Source organism: Littorina saxatilis, linkage group LG11 (genome assembly GCF_037325665.1).
Source record: "Littorina saxatilis isolate snail1 linkage group LG11, US_GU_Lsax_2.0, whole genome shotgun sequence".
Classification (NCBI taxonomy): domain Eukaryota; kingdom Metazoa; phylum Mollusca; class Gastropoda; order Littorinimorpha; family Littorinidae; genus Littorina; species Littorina saxatilis.
Genome location: NC_090255.1, coordinates 12,984,717 through 12,994,941, shown reverse-complemented (window position 1 = coordinate 12,994,941; position 10,225 = coordinate 12,984,717). Strand labels below are relative to the sequence as shown.

At 40.5% G+C, this 10,225-nt stretch overlaps 1 long non-coding RNA gene across 1 annotated transcript; it reads left to right on the top strand.

Annotated features, from left to right (window-relative positions):
* Positions 1–6,393: 6,393 nt before the first annotated feature.
* LOC138980766 (uncharacterized) lies at positions 6,394–9,880 on the top strand. The gene is made up of 2 exons (XR_011460439.1): positions 6,394–6,664; positions 9,126–9,880. It is a non-coding gene; the product is annotated as an uncharacterized lncRNA (long non-coding RNA).
* The last annotated feature ends 345 nt before the right edge of the window (positions 9,881–10,225 follow it).

Below are 10,225 nucleotides of genomic sequence, written 5' to 3'. Positions count from 1 at the left end.
TGACAATCCACGTTTCACCTGAAAGCTCAAACCCATTCACCAACTCGATTTATTGCATGGGAAACATGAGATTTATTTCCCAGGTGTTTGTGAATGAAAATTCGTGAAAATGATGACAACACTGTTACCACATTGACTTAACCAAAATTAATATGGGCACTGAAAATAGTCATTTCAAATATATATATATATATATATATATATATAACAAATCACAAACACACACGCCACATCGATGATGGTAAATATAGAATAGCAGCGAACATCATGATAATGTTATGGAATGATGGGTTTCAGACTATATATATATAGAGGTTACAACACGAGTGGTTTTTTATATGGCTTGTATTTCAGTCAAGACCCAGCGGATGAATATCAAGGGACTCACGAGCCTCTGGCGAGTGAGTCCCTTTGATATTCCCGCTGGGTCTTGACTGAAATACAAGCCATATACAAAATCACGAGTGTTGTAAACGGTATATCCCATGAAGATCCAAAAGACAACGTGTCGGACGGAAACATCAAGCTTTAGTTGTTTGTCAGTTCAGATGAGGCACCTCTGCACATTATTCTAAAGGCACGTCGTGTCTGTTGATCTATGTCAAGTCGGTGCATAATGGTGGCTTGGTTGTCCCCGTCAGCTGAAAGCCTCTTACACGGATTTGACTGAATACATAGTGGTTACACACGCATCTCCTTAGATCTTGGACACCTTCATCGTCTATAAGGGCCTACTGCACCACAGAAGAGCTAGAAAAACTCGCAAATTGCATCAAAGAACAGTCCAGAGAACAGTCGTAGTCGATGATGTACCGATAAGAACGTATGTATCGATTGGAGATTGGATTTCCCTTCTTTGAGCCATGTGACGTCAGAGGCCTACAAAACTTTATGTATCGATTGGACATTGGATTTCCCTTCTTTGAGCCATGTGACGTCAGAGGCCTACAAAACTTCATTATTTGGGCGTTTCAGGTTGACCGAAACTTCAAAGGAACTACAAAACACACGTCATGTCTTTGATTGTATGTGTGTGTGTGCTCGTTCAATCGTCAAAACAACAACAAAGTCAGTACATGACGTGTATTTTGTAGTTCCTTTGAAGTTTCGGTCAACCTGAAACGCCCAAATATGAAGCTTATGTCACACGCTTTCATTCTTTGCCAACTAAAGCAAACGTGTGCAAGATTGTATGTTACACGCTTTGGAGCATGTGCAAGAACGGATTCAAACTCGAAATCGTCCCTCCAAAAACCCCAAAATGCACACACGACTTTTATTTCTCCTGCTGTTATCGTTTCCTTTCTTTACAAATTCTTCAACGCTGAGAATACTGAAAACGGCATCCCAGACGACAGAACTGTTTCCATACACGAATTTAGCTGCCCTTGGAAAGTGGCTCGCTCACAAGGCTTGTTAGTCTGAATCTAGGAGTACAGAGTTATGAACATAGATGACAAAGATCCCGGAAAGAACAAACATTTCGCGGATGCAGACACAGAAAGACGTCATGAAGATTGCGATGCTTCAAAAGATACAGACTGTGACGATGACTGTGACGTCATCAAGTTCACATATACCGAGACGTCATTCATAGTTGTTCGGTCACTTTCGTCAAAAAGTAGATCTCTCCACAATGGCTGCTCATGTGTTTAGGTTTATCAAGCCTGAGTACGCAAAACGTGTTTGTTCTCTCCTCTGTTGAAGCTGTGAGACATAAATGCTATTCCGACTTGGTCGTGTGACAGAGTTTTCTTCCACACTCGATTAGCTGATGTCTAACTCAGCCTGACGGCTTCGTTAGACAATCAACGTAATCTCGTGTGGAAGAAAACGTCTGTCACACGACCAAGTCTGAATAGCAGGTAATGTGTTTGATTGCATGTGTGTGTGCTCGTTCAATCGTCAAAACAACAACAAAGTCAGTACCTGAAAGGAATTCGATCGATACATAAATGTTATTTGCGTTTTTGACCAATTATGACATATTTTGGTCAAAAACACAAATAAGATATAGTGTACCAGGTATACTGTAACTTCACGTGAGCATAGCATTGCTTCTCGAACGGACTGGGTTTTTAACGATTGCTAGTTTGACTTCTGTTTTAGTTGAGAGCACGAGCACACACACCCAAACACATACGGCTTGTCATGTTGATCACAAGAGAGAAACAGAACTGCGAATAGAAGGAAACATAACAGATTACGTCCCCATAATATGACGCGATGGATGACAGATTTCATGAAATCTATGACGCTGTGATGATAGTCTCGGCAAGACGAGACCAAAACTAACGACTCTCGCGCATGTTCTCAAAAGCGTGGTGACCCCTTGCACATCCGGTCTTACAGGTACATTTGCTTTTGGAATGTCAAGGACGACAAAAAGTAGAGCCAGCTATGATGTATTTCGTGCACCCTTATTTATCCACTATTTTATGTGTTAGAAGAGTGCAATAGTTACATCATGGATTTGACAAGAGTACAATGGAAATACAAGAAATATACCTGGAGTACATTTACAGAGACAATGAAGGGAGGTCATGGGATATAGGAACATATAAACAGACAAATATGTGACCCTCCACCACGAAATGAGTCGCATGTCACCTCGCGCGGTTCTGCGCTAGGCTTAATAGTGGCTGGTAACAGTGTGAGGGTCACCTTAGTCACAGGCTTATAACTCAAACAGTTTTCGCTCTTTTCTAAAACGTTTTCACCACTGGATAGAGCATAAAAGACTCTTTAGGAAAATGTAAAAATATGAAGATCATGCAAAGGTGACATGCGACTCATTCTGTGGTGGAGGGTCACATATGAGCTCAAAACCAAGCAACTTACATTTTCCTGAATCGTAGGCAACAAGTAAGCAAACAAACGAACAGCACGGTAGTACAACTTTATGCTTGTTAATAACGCGGCAACAAGAAGAATACTTAAACTGCACACACCAGCTTCAAATCATGTGTAAAACCTCACACACACAAACACACTTATATTCTTACTTATAACACGCATTGGCATGACACCTCGCATGCACACTTTCATTGTGCTTTATTTCACAATTTAACATGAAACTAATTTACACGCACAATTATATTGTTCTATTAAAATACTTGTACTTCACACGCACACTTTTGTTGTACCGCATAAACCATTTTACATGATTATTTTCCACCGCTCTTTCAATTTCCTTTATAAAAACACTTTTGTTGATATCTCACGTGCAAGCTTTATTTTCCTTTGTAGAAACGTCAAACACATACTTTCAGTATTCTTTATTGCACCTTCACATGACAAATTCACAATCACATTTTCATTGTGTCAGGGCCAAAAACTGGGATCCCAATCGATCGCAGCCACTGGTCCTGGGATTCTTTTTGTTTAAAGTGATAGACTGGATTTATATTGGTCGATTTCAATACACACACACAATCACTCAGTCATTCGCCCAGTACTAAAAAGATGTATTTTCTAACACAGTGTTTTAAAAGATAAACAAGAAATTTATTACGTTCATACAAACAAACAGGACGTCACTACACATTCACCACCGTTACCTTCCACAAATATAGAATACAAAAAGGACGATCTGAAACACAAGAAAACAAAACGTATAGTTTGGAAAAACCAATAGCCTAATACTAAAACCAAACCGCAATACAGTTGACTTTTCCCCTATCTAGCTGGGGGGGTTTCCTATTGATGCTCAGATGATCGAGATCAAAACCTAGGAAGAAGTCTTTCACCCTTCCTCAAAAATAGCCCCAAATATGGTTCTTGATTGACATTGAGCACAGGAAAACAATTTGCCCTCAAAAATAATAAGACAATTCCCAAAAATCCAAAACTCAAAACAAAATTTTGACCCCAACCTAAGATGAAGCCATCATCTAATTAGGCCGACCAAAGTTCAAAAATGTCTTGTAAATAGTCACATCTTCAAAAAATAAAAAATAAAATAATGACATCGAAGTTCAGTGCTCAAAAAGAGTGAACAAAAAGAAATAATAATCAGAGGGAGGGATATGGAACAGCCAAAACTGAGACAAATACTTTTGTAATTTCTTTACAATAAATACAAAATGTCCAGAGAATTAGCAATATATCTAACATTGACTGACTGTGTGATGATATCTTCTGCTATTGGTCTGTTTCGACAGTGATATCAAAATCGAGACCGGAGGTCTCGATTTTGATATCACTGTCTCAACAGACCATAGCAGAAGATATCATCACACAGTCCGTCAATATTGGGTAATAAAAGTCACGCAACTCATCAGACTGATTATAATAAAAAAAAATGTCTGCATTTGTTCCAGGTTGGACGCATGGGTGTGTAAAGTGGAACACTGTGTTGTCAAACTCGGAACACATACAAACACACCCTGACTCTCTTTCTAGCTCTGTCTGTGTCTCACACACACACATATACACCCACACACTCTCATTCACACACAAACAAGCACACATTGCCACACACACAAGATAAATAAATACGTCATAACATTTTGAATAAGCCATTTTATTTAAATGTCTTTTTTTCCACATCATATTTTGATTTTTACCAATGAAATAACAAATCGGATAACAATTTAAGCCTTAAATGTAAAACAAAAAGATAAATAAGGGCTAGGTCTAAAAAGGACTGAGAAACAAAACCTGAAAAAAAGGAAAAAAATAGGCAAAGAACCGATTTCGCAGACAATGTCCTTTGTCTTCTACTGTCAGCGCAGTCATCGTGTGATTACTGTGTGCACTTCTGGCACTATAACATATCCTCAGGGGAGTTGGTGCCACACATGAAGCAGTACCACGACATTTCGCAGCTTCATTTGTACCCATCTTCTGTTGACAAATAGATATAAAAAGGCTACCTACCCAATTGACTAAATGTAAAAATCATTACTCATAAAGTCTCAAAGCAAATAACTAAGAACAGATTTAAGAACTGATTTTGCAGACACACAAAAATCGCTAAGTACAGATTTCGAAGTCCTTTTATCCGCTGCTGTCAGCGCAGTCCTCGTGTGCGCACTGTGTGCACTTCTGGCACTGTATCATGTGCTTAGGGGAGTTGGTGCCACACATGAAGCAGTACCAAGTGCTTTCCTCCAGGATAGAACGCATCGTCGAGAATGTTCTCCTTTTTTTCCTCTGATCAGAAGATATTCCCCTCTTGTTTCTCTGAGCAGAAGATTTTGTAGTTTCATTCTTTCCTCTTTTCTGTTGACCTGCACGCCTTTTTGCAAGTGAAATCTCCAGCTTTTGCTTGAAAGGAGAAGATGTGATGATTTCAGAATAATTTTTTTCGTGATGTTCTCTTCGACGTGTTTGTGGGTGTGCGTTGCAGGACATCAGCAGCAGGTAGGCTTGCATTTGCTGCTGAAACCAAGCAATCATAATGACCAGAATCTCCATGTCCAATGTACAAAACAACGATGGGGGTGACTAAATTTATTTCAGCTTCAAGAATGCTATTGAATAGTTCTTGTTCTATCTCTGGTGTTAATGTAGAAGGTCTTCCTGTGAACTTTACTTCTTCTTTTGCACATTTGTTTTTTTTCCTTCTAAATGACTTTTAAGAGTTGTGACAGTAACACCATGCTCTTGATGCGCAACGCAAACCCATATCTCCGTTTTTCACTGCCGACAAAGCGCAGCCCATTTCTTCTGGTAACCACCGCCGTTCGGGTCTCATAATACTGTCAAACAAATCAATCAATCAATAATTCAATAAAACTTACAGAAGGGAAACACACAACAAAACCGAAAAGAGATTTGAATACGTGAATAAAACAGCAGTGTTCTGTTTATTGTTTGATGAGGGTAAGATGGAACAGATTGCGGCAAAGCTGGAACACTGTTCCATGTTTGCCTCTCTTATGTGTTCCATCATTGCCGCATGGCACCTGCATGGATTTCACGTTTTTCTGTTGCATACACGTGACGTTTCAAATCTTTTTCTCCGTTCAAATTATTGCAAATATATGAAGGTTTATCACAGCAATCATTTTATGTGAACGTATATATAGATAAAGAGTAATAATACGAATTGTAGACGGTCGAAATAAGAAGAAGAAGGAAGAAAAGTTTAAAAACCGTACCATTTGTTTTGTTTTGCCGCGGTAGTCAATTTTCTTGCTGGAATAATATCAAGGAATGTCACTAGACATTTCTGCAAAACATTTGTTCATGAATTGTTCCCCGTTGATCGTATATTGAGCTGTTCCAAGTTTGCCGACTGCTCCGGGATTGGCGACTTTCCCTTTCGCTTTACGCGACTTGTTTTATTTTCGACAATAAATAAATTAGCCTACTTTGGTCACACACAGCCATAGTCTCGGCCAGACTCGACTGACTACTTTGGTCACACACAGCCATAGTCTCGGCCAGACTCGACTGACTACGACCAAGACTGAAGACCGTAGGGGGTCCACCGTGCAGAGACGTGCCATGGTGAGAAAATCAAAAATGACGTCAAACCCACGATGACGTTCGTTCGATGTCAGACCCTCTCCATTCTTCCCTCTTGTTGATCATAAAAGTCGAGCGAAGGACAGTGTTGGACTGGAACTGAAGTGGACGGAAGCTGCTTCAATGTGGCCTCTGACTCAGCTTCTGACGGTCCTAGCTTTGGTCCGCTACACATCAGCTGTAGTAGGTAAGTGGAACAAATGAATAAATACTGAGAAAAAAAAACATAGTCCCGAAGAAAGCAAGGTGTCGAACAGTGACATGCAGCTATTATAGGTAGGAACACAGGCGGGAGGTATCGTTCACTGGACCACTACTTACATAGAAAGACTACTCAGCTTCGAGTTGTGCTCCACTAACTTCAGAAAAAAATTATGCAAAAAATAATTGCCAATGTCAAGAATCTTTGTAACTTTACAAATGCCGTGATAAATGAATGTTCTAACTATCTGTACCTTTCATATTTAACTGCCTGTCCGCTGCATGTTTTTAAACCGTATTTTGTGCGACCAAACGTGCCCGTCAACGGCATACCACTTAGATCCCATGTGAATGATGAGCGTCGTATGTCCGAGGAGATAGTAGTCCGATGCTATGATTGGTTAATAACCGGATATTCGATGATTATTTTCATTGGTCGCCTGAAATCGTCTGCATCGCTTCCGTTCACGGTTATTATTATTCCGTTGTTATGCAACGAAGAGTGGCAACGAAATGGCAGAGGCCAACGTTATCCAAGCAGCTCTTGGGGGGCACAATTTTTGTGTTGGGCCAAGCCGGCACAGGAAAATCTACGTTAACTAAAAGGAACAATGCTAAGAAGGTGCTTCTGAAACACCCTGTGTCATTAACTGAATATTCATAAATTTAATACTTACCAAAAATATAACGTTTTCTTCATTTTTATTCCGCAAGTTGCTCTTCGCCAAAAACCTAAAGTGAAACTCCCGTGGGTAGCTTCCCTTTGCTGCAATATTTACATATATGTTTTAGACCAATGAGCACTGGTATGCATATTCGGTGCGGGATGCATGATTTCTTACCAACTATGGGGTAGCGGTTCGCAAACGAACATTCGTCCAAATGATGGTTAAAAACAACATGCAGGGGACGGCAGCTGAAAATTAAAGGTACATACAGTTAAAACAATCATTCAACTGTATTTATTTGACCTCACACAGACTGTAGAAAATTGTGCGCAGGAAGCGACTCCAAGAACACAGTCGACTCGAAGCTGAGTGACATACCTTGTAGTCTTTCTTTGTAAGTAGTGGTCCAGTGAACGATAACTTCCGCCTGGTAGGAACACAGGCGGGAGGTATCGTTCACTGGACCACCACTATCATAGTCTTTCTATGATAGTGGTGGTCTAGTGAACGATACATTCCGCCTGTTGTAGGAAGTCAGCCCGGCGGCAACCAAAATAAACTCCACACTGAATGCTTCCCCGCCAATTTCATTAGGTAGGGGAAGGGCCCCTAATATGGACCACTTTTTGACTCACATGCGAAGCAAAAGTGAGTCTATGTACTCACCCGAGTCGTCCGTCCGTCCGTCCGTCCGTCCGTCCGTCCGTCCGTCCGTCCGTCCCGGCGTCCGTCCGGAAAACTTTAACGTTGGATATTTCTTGGACACTATTCAGTCTATCAGTACCAAATTTGGCAAGATGGTGTATGATGACAAGGCCCCAAAAAACATACATAGCATCTTGACCTTGCTTCAAGGTCAAGGTCGCAGGGGCCATAAATGTTGTCTAAAATACAGCTATTTTTCACATTTTTCACATTTTCTCTGAAGTTTTTGAGATTCAATACCTTACCTATATATGATATATAGGGCAAAGTAAGCCCCATCTTTTGATACCAGTTTGGTTTACCTTGCTTCAAGGTCAAGGTCACAGGAGCTCTTCAAAGTTGGATTGTATACATATTTTGAAGTGACCTTGACCCTGAACTATGGAAGATAACTGTTTCAAACTTAAAAATTATGTGGGGCACATGTTATGCTTTCATCATGAGACACATTTGGTCACATATGATCAAGGTCAAGGTCACTTTGACCCTTATGAAATGTGACCAAAATAAGGTAGTGAACCACTAAAAGTGACCATATCTCATGGTAGAAAGAGCCAATAAGCACCATTGTACTTCCTATGTCTTGAATTAACAGCTTTGTGTTGCATGACCTTGGATGACCTTGAACTTGTAGGAAAAATGTGTAAAGCAGTTCTTAGTGTATGATGTCATTGCTAGGTTTAGCTGAAGGTCAAGGTCATGTAAAGGTCAAGGTCAAGCATGTGAGTCGTATGGGCTTTGCCCTTCTTGTGTTGGTGTGGTTTTACGCATTCCCTCACTCGTCCTTGCTTACAGATGCGCACACACGCGCACACAAACAAAAATAATGACACACGCACACACAATACACACACACACACACACACACTCACACACACACACACACACACACACACACACACAGTCACCCACACACACACACACACACACACACACACACACACACAGATACTTAGGCTACCTCTCCTTGGTAACATTTGTAATCTTCCTGAGTTTTTGTTGTTTTGTTTGTTCGTTTTTGTCGGTTTTTTGGTGTGTGATTTTACTTATTCCCTCACTCGTCCTTGCTTACAGATACAGATGTGGGAAGCTATGATACAGAACCGGGACCCGTGGTCTTCGCAGAATCAATGAGAATCGCAACGGTGTCCGTCTGCTCATTGATGGTGATGCTCGCCATTGCGACGGCCATCACTTTCTTCTGGTTTCCAAAGGCCTGGCCACAACAACTCTCCTAGGAAACTATGGAAGGCCAAACCAGACGTTTTACCCGGTAGAATCTATCGGTATCCTGGTAAAATGTCAGTGTTGGCGTTCCAGAGAAAACTCCGCTGGTGGCGAAGCCACTCCACCACAGTCCGCTGACCTCGAAGCCTCTACTCAATAGTCATATGATCTGGTCTCGTTGACCCTCGTCAAATTAATACTTCACAGCAGGGTCACAGCCCGCGCAGTGGCGACCCTGGCCATAACAACGCCCCTAGACAAAATTATGGAAGGCCGAACCAGTCTTTTTGCTCAGTAGAATCTGTAATATGGGCCTGCCTTTGCCACGAGTGGTGGACTGACGATCCTACGATACGGTCTTGCTGACAAAATCCAGTGCGTTCAGTTTTATTCTGTCAGTTCGACAGCTTGACTAAATGTTGTATTTTTGCCTTACGCCACTTGTTTTAAATTTTAAATCGACCATGCAGAGTCATGGCATATTCACAACAAAGATTAATGTTATCTGCTGGCGCCCTCAATCTGATTACAAACTTATTAATTTTGTGAATGATGTGATTTCTGTGTTTCACAGGTACATTTTCTGAAAATGTCAAAACATTGAGGTTTATTTATGTTATTAGATCTGCTTTAATGCAAAAAATCATGCATTACATTGTTAAAAATGAATGGTTCTTGGAACATCCAAGCTATCCTTCTACATAGTTTACATTGCAAAAAGTGCAGAAAGTATCTTTTAGTGTAAAAATGCTTTCTCAAAATAATTTTTCTGGCATAAAATAGATTCTTAATTTAGGGGGTATATCTCTTAAATAAGGCGTGCCAATTGAACTGTTGAAACAAAAACTGTAAAAAGTTTGCGGCAACTAAATGCCAGAAACATTTTTTTTTAATTCTCATACCGTATGCATTTTGTGAAGATGTACCGTACAGTAAATCAACAACAA